The sequence below is a fragment of the Aphelocoma coerulescens genome, chromosome 3, assembly GCF_041296385.1.
Source record: "Aphelocoma coerulescens isolate FSJ_1873_10779 chromosome 3, UR_Acoe_1.0, whole genome shotgun sequence".
Taxonomy (NCBI): domain Eukaryota; kingdom Metazoa; phylum Chordata; class Aves; order Passeriformes; family Corvidae; genus Aphelocoma; species Aphelocoma coerulescens.
This window is the reverse complement of record NC_091016.1, coordinates 81,101,388-81,108,410: the sequence shown is the minus strand read 5'-3', so window position 1 is coordinate 81,108,410 and position 7,023 is coordinate 81,101,388.

The following is a 7,023-nucleotide window of genomic DNA, read 5'->3' as shown; positions in this document are numbered from 1 at the left end:
ATCTACAGGGCAGTCAGTTAAGTTAGAAGAGAGAAGAAAAAAAAAAGAAAGGAAATCAGGTTAATTATCAGTTGTCGAGCCAGCTTATAATTGTGTGAGTAGAGCAAAGGATGTGTAGGTATTTAAAGGCATTTCTAGTAACGAGCTGGCACCAGCAGCTTAGGTTTGTTTTGATCAGAAATCAAAGAGCTCGGGAAACTCCTTGATAACCCTTGCATGAGTGCAAGTAGTAAGGGAGCAGTAATGCACAGGTACATACATGGTCCTTTGCATAAAACCATCTCTGAGCATTTCACCTGTTTCTCTCTTACAAAACACTGTGCTGCTCAACCTTCCCTCAGGCCAGCCAAGTCACCTCAGATCATCACAGGGGATGAAGACACACAAGGACTGAGCACAGAAGTGCATTCCCTTGGTTGAAAAATCCCAGCAGTGGTGGGGTGTCACATTAAGAGAACATGTGATCTTAGTCTTTATAACCTTATTCCTTTTTATATCTTAAATGGCTTCAGACTGACAGAGCTGGAAAGTGTTTAAGAATGGAGGAAAATGTTTCCTTTCTACAACCACTTCGCCACTTTTCTCCCACCATCTCTCTAGCGTGAACAATCTTCAGGATGTGTTATGGAGACTTGAGAACCATCATGTTTGGTTTTTTTTTTTCCTTCTATTTACAATTTACAACAGTAAATTGTACAAAAAAGTGATTTGCTCCAGCTCAGAGGGGATTGTCCACACTTTTGTGGTAAGGTTCAGACTTCCCAGGACTTGAAGTGGGCAGGTGCAGCAGGGTCTCAGGCTGCCACTTTTCCGATGCCAAGCCTCCCCCGGGGGCAGGGCTGAGAGGGAGATGTTGTTAGGAAAGCCTGCAGTGCTCCCTGGGGTGAGCTGCTGGCATGGAGGCAGGTGGGGAGCTTCCTGGGGATAGGGCACAGCTCCCTTGGCCTCTTCCCTTTGCTGGCCATTCCCTGTGTTCTCACCTGCCCCATCACTGAGGGTGGCTGTGATAATTAATGACCTGCAGTTCCCAAATTGTTCAAGGACTCAGTTAAATATAGGCACAAAATTAGCAGTGACAGAACTACCCTAGTGAAGTACACTGAAATATCTCGACAGGTATTTGAGGGCTCTTTCGTACCATCTACGCTGCAACTTCACAGTTACACTAGTGTGAAAATCTCCCTGCTGTTTTTGGGTCTGATCTGAAAGTTCATTGCCAAAACGGGAAGATTCACACGGATTGTTGTGCTTTGGATGAGGACTGCCTTCTGCTGCCAGTGATTTTTCAGCTTCCAGTACTGAAAACCTTGTGTTGGGAGGATGGTGTTTCACTTTGAGGAATCCCCAAACTCCTCCGTTCTGTTGGATTTAGTTTGAGTTAGACCTTGTTGGCTGTGTTTTCCTGAAATGAGAATAGGGAAATGCAGTGCCAGACATACTATTTGTGTGTCTGCAGGAGATGCTGTAATGAAAACAGCACGGAGTGTGCAGGAGGAGAAGCCCACATTGCCTTGGGGGGGGGCCTGTGTCTCTGAGACAATTACAGGGACAAGTGGCTGCTGTAGAGGCAGAATCACCATCAGGGCTGAAAGCTCTGTGAGCTGCCCATCTTCCAGCGTGGAAAGCACACTCAGGCAATGTCTTTTCATAGCAATTTCAAGGAATGAGACGGAAGAGATGCACAAGAGGTGGCAGCAGTCTGTGGGGACAGCTTGCCCTGGTGAAATAATGAGGGAAAGGAAGAAACAACAGAAGCTAAACCACAGCTAGTTCCAGCTAGAGGAGCTAATTAAACAGACCAGCAGGAAGTTCAGAGCAGCAGTATGTCTTGGGCATTACTTGTTTGTTAACTAAGGACATCCAATTCTCACAGAAGCAACTGGAGAGAAGGTTTTTCAGAGCCATGAACGTTCCAGAAGTGTTTCTTTAAAAGCCAACAGCTGGAGTTTGCAACAGATGGTGAAAGCACAGTGAAAGCAGGGATTACAACCAGAGGGCAAAATGGGAATTGTAATGCTAGTACTGAACATTCCTGATGTGTGAGATCTAGTCATCTATGGGTAATAAGCATGCTGTCGCAGTCCCTCTTGCAACCCAGAACTAAGATTTGAGCGAAACAGTCCTTAGGAGGGCCACGTATGTGGGAACCACATGTCACCCAAGGAGAACAACTAGTCTTCAGAAACTGGCTCAAGGGATTTCTGAATTTCTAAAAAGTGATCTGCAAGAAAGCAGAGAGAAAATGAAGCAAAACCCCAAGGAAAGGTCTCTCTCTGCATGTGTGTGTGTTAGCCGGCAGTTTGTTTGTTTTGCTATCAGCTTTTTAGTCATTCCCATATGTTGAAGCTCCAGGTAATTCCAAGAGTAAACAAAGTTAAAAAGCAAGACAGTCAATGAATGAAAAACGATCAGGTGTAATGTGACTAGGAAAGATGAGAACACCTTTTGGAGCTAAAAGGTAAGGAAAACTAGGTGTTCCTGTAACATGCAACACATTGTAGAGAATGGGATGGGAGAATGAGAAGGATGAAGCTGCTGCTGTAAGATATGGGCTCAGAGTCAATAGGAGGATCTATGTCAGAAAGGCTTTAGGTTTGTAAGGCTGAAGCTGTCATTCAGAAAACCCTGTCAATTCACTGCTTCCCTCCAAAAATACCTCTCATGCAGGCCAGAAATCTCCCTTGGTAGCTGGAGGTCTCTGCTGTGCCAAAGGCCTGACCTGAGCAGGACTTCTCCTCTGCACTGAATGACAGGCCAGGCTTAGTTTCCTGCCAGCCTCATGCTTTACAGGATGGCGGACAGCTGAAAAAAGTGAGCCAGTGGTAGAATTTTGGCAAGCCCTGGAGAGATTGGGGACCCCCAGCTCTCCTTGCCTTGGCTGCTGTTGCAAGGGGTCTCCATGCTCCTGGCATCTCCCTTATGTCTATGTGGATCCTGGGTTGGAAAGCCACGGAGATCAGCTCCACGCTTCTGTTGCAAGGAGGAAGACCCCAGGGAAGCTGGCTTCTAAGTTAAACTGGTATTTTCATTGAAATATGTGCTGGAGATAAAGATAACATCTTCTCCCAAAAGGCTTGCACAGCCTTCTAGGGCTTGACAGAAGAGTAATTAGCTTCCCTAGATGTCTGCTGTCATCCCAAACAGTGGAGAAAACCCACAAATGAGATGAGCAGGCTAATAAACTTGAAAACAAAAATAGCTTTGAGTGCAGATGTTTAAAGGAAGAGAAAGGTAGCCTCTGAAATCTGGCAGCATTCAGGCCTCTGCTGACGCAGGGCAGGTGGTCCTAGAGACCTCAAATTCCAAACTTATTTCCCTGAATTTCCCTGAGTGTAAGCCCATTTTTCTCCACAGCCAAGACCCATGTCACACAATCAAGCACCCAGAAGTATTTAGGTTGAAAAAGACTTCTAACCTTTGACCGATCACCACCTTGTCAACTACACCATAGCATTGAGTCCAGTTGTTTCTTGAACACCTCCAGGGATGGTGACTCCAACACTTCCCTGGGCAGTCCGTTCCAATGCCTAACAACCCCTTCTGTGAAGAAATTCTTCCTGATGTCCAGTTTGAACCTCCACTGGCACAGCTTGAGGTGAGAACCTCTGAATTTTACCATGGCAGCCAGGCAGGCAAATATGATTAACACCAGACTTCTTTCTTGTACCTTAATTCAGGAGAGGCATCTCCCACTAATCAGATCCTAACAGGAAACGAGGATCAAAAATAATGAAGCAGTCCAAAATCTCCAATGAAATGTTTTCAATAACTGTCTAACTCATTAGCTGTGGATACAATATTGCTGCTAGAAAGATTTTTTCTTGCTTCTTTCTAGGCCCGTGAGATACTTTTCTCTCTCACCAAGATATTTGCAGAGTCCTGTAAACTATGAACACCTGCGACCTTGTAGAACTATGTTTATGGTACAGTAGAAATATGTTTTGACAATGGATGTTTTAGGATTTTAGCCAATCACCCCCAAGGGGTGGCTGATCCTTTGTCCAATTAGACTATGAATAAAAAAGTCTATTAAAGAGTTTGTAAAATAATTAAATAAATCAATCTTGCTGCACAATTCCTGCCTGCTGGATCTTCTCTCCTCTCCTCCCTACGGCTGCAGGATACAGTAATAATTAGCTGGAAGCAATTTTGTAACTTTGATACCCCTCCCCCTCATTTGACTTCCTCTGGCAATCACAGTGGCCCTGGAAAGCTCCACCAGGCAGGAAGAATGGGCAGCAGGCCCATGGCAGCAAACTATTTAATGACTGGGTTGTTGTGTGAGTGACTGTCATCTGTGAGAGGAGGATGTTTTCCAGTTTGTCCTTGGCAGCTGAAGCTTTGCTGAAAGACAACCACATTGCAAAGACAGGGAATTTCAAGAACTGCTTTTGCTTTTAGGCACTTTGAGAGATGCGTGCTCTTAGGAAGTTCAGATTTTGATCTGTACTTCCTTTAAGCTCAAGGAGGGCTGAGCATCCCTAATTAGGAAAAGTAATCCCTTTAATTTCAAAATACAGCTGGAGGCTTATTTACATACAGTCAACCATAGAGGTTTCCCAAGCTCTTCAATTTATAGGCAGTGATCATCTATGGTTATTTCACTTTTTTACTGTAATGTGAAGTTCTTCTAGTTCAGTCTAGAAAAAAGGCGGCCTTGGGCTGACCTAATTGTGGCCTTTCAGTACCCTACAGGTATGAAGTCTACAAGAGAGATGGAGAGAGACTATTTACAAGGGTGTGTAGTGACAGGACAAGGGGGAATGGCTTCAAACCTAAAGAAGGCAGGTTTAGATTAGGTATTAGGAATAAACTCTTCACTATGAGGATGGTGAAGCACTGGAATGGGTTGTCCAGAAAAGTTGTGGATGCCCCATTCCTTAAGTATTCAAGTGTTCAAGACCATGTTGTTCAAGACCATGTCCTGAGCACCCTGGTCTAGTGGAAGGTGTCCCTGCCCAGAGCAGGGTAGCAGGAACTAGATGATCTTGAAGGTCCCTTCCAATCAAAACCATTCTATGATTCTACCTGTGTGTACCCAGTGAAACACAAAATGAAAGGTAAACCCTTCAGGAACTGAAGCTTGGGTCTCCTATCAATGGTCTTACGTCTAGAGCTTTATGCCATTTATGATGAAAACATGGTTTTAATGCTGAGAAGCTTTAAGCTAAACCAAAAAGCAGTTTCAGCAGTAGAATGCTAATAATTTACACAAAATACATGAAATAGGAAGTATTTAACAGCTTGGCCCAGCTACTGAAAGAGATACCTGCACCTACCTACATTACAAAGCTTGTTCTACTACACCAGAGCTTTCTCTGAAATAGCAGTACTACCAGAAAACAACATAGTTTGCTGAGAAATGATACTGTTTCATGTGAAACAATCAGAAGACAGTAAGTATTGTTTATCTGCTTCTGTTACTGTTCCAAAGGATTCGGAAGAGTGAAATGCCCAAGCCCTTTATTCAGTTTCTTCCTCAGGAAGGAAACAACAGTCCATGTCACAGCATTTTGTCACTTGCTGTCACAATGACATGTGTTGTTACACACCAGAAATGGCCTAAAAGAATAAATCAGCATGGGTAAGAGTTTTTCACCAGCTAAGCACTCTCCAAATTTCTAAAAAATTGTATTAACTGGTGTAAAACTAACTAATGAATAAACTCCTCTGTTATTTAGTATGTTCATGGTTGTCCAGTAACTGCTAGGTGGCAAACTTTTTTTCCTGCTGCTCTTGTTTTCTGACACTTTCAATGTCCCACAGCAGAATATTATTTGATGGCATCACTGAAATGCAATATATCTTCATGTTCATCTGTTCTTCTACTGAGGAGATGTCAGAGGTTAAGTAAGTACAGCTCTTCACAGGGAAAGAGAAGCAGCATGAAAACCATGGTGCTAAGAACTAAATGAAATTACCACCTCCTATTAGTTCAGGTGCTACTGCTGAACTTCTGCTTTTCTTCGGATTTATTTTCCCAATACTTTAAGAGTGAGACTAAGAAAATTATAGACAATAGTTTGGGCCTAGTGATGCCCTGTATAGGTTATAGAGAAGTATAAAATTTAATGCTTAGTCAGCATTACCAGATACCTACCTAGTACACATCTTGCCTAAACCACCATGTGTCCCCCCCACCTTAGGGGCTTCGAGAATGGTATCTCCTTCCTTTTCCTTCCGAGAGGCACTGAAAGCAGTGCACAAGCACAATTTACAGTTTTCTGAGCAGCACGTGGCCAGCTGGTAATGTCACATTTGCAGGGCCGTCATCCATACGCTGATTCCAGCTGTCATGCTGCATCTGCTGTGGGAACTGGAAATGTTTAGTGAAGTCACCACACACTGACTCTTCTTACTCAGACTTTCAGCACTAAACCTCCACTGTGATGGGCAAGGGCATGAGCACCAAGTTTGTTCCTTGCCTCTGTTACTCCTGGTAACAAAGCAGAGGGATGTCTACAGAAAAGAGAGTCTCACTAGTAGGTTATTGCTTAGCTTTGGTTTTAAATGTTGAATTTTCAGTTATTCTTATGGAAAATTAGGAGAAACAGCCAAATCACAGTCCTCCTAGTCCAGAATCTCAGTTAATTTCTGCTCCAGTAGCTAGTCCAGCTTCCACTGAGGGACTCCGTCACTAGGATTGCTCTGCCATGAATAAACTGAAGACATGAGCTTATTCAGAATTTTCTATTCATGAATGTTATCTTGAGGACACACTATAGTTATCTTCAGGGACATGAGCATCGGAAGGCTACCCCACCTCACTCTTCTACAAGAGCAAGCTAAAAAAAGCCCAAGGAATGCTATTTTTTCCCCGTGGCATGCCATATATGAAGGCAGAATTAACACAAGGAGAAATGAACAAAGTTGCCAAACCTGGCTGTTCAAACCAGCATGACCTATCTAAATTCTTAGAGGTCTGGACAAAGAGATAATTGCACAAAAGTGGTCTACTACAGATTTTCAAAGTAGAAGAGCTTGGCAGAAAAATGTGTGGTTGTTTATTAGCCTGGCTTTCAA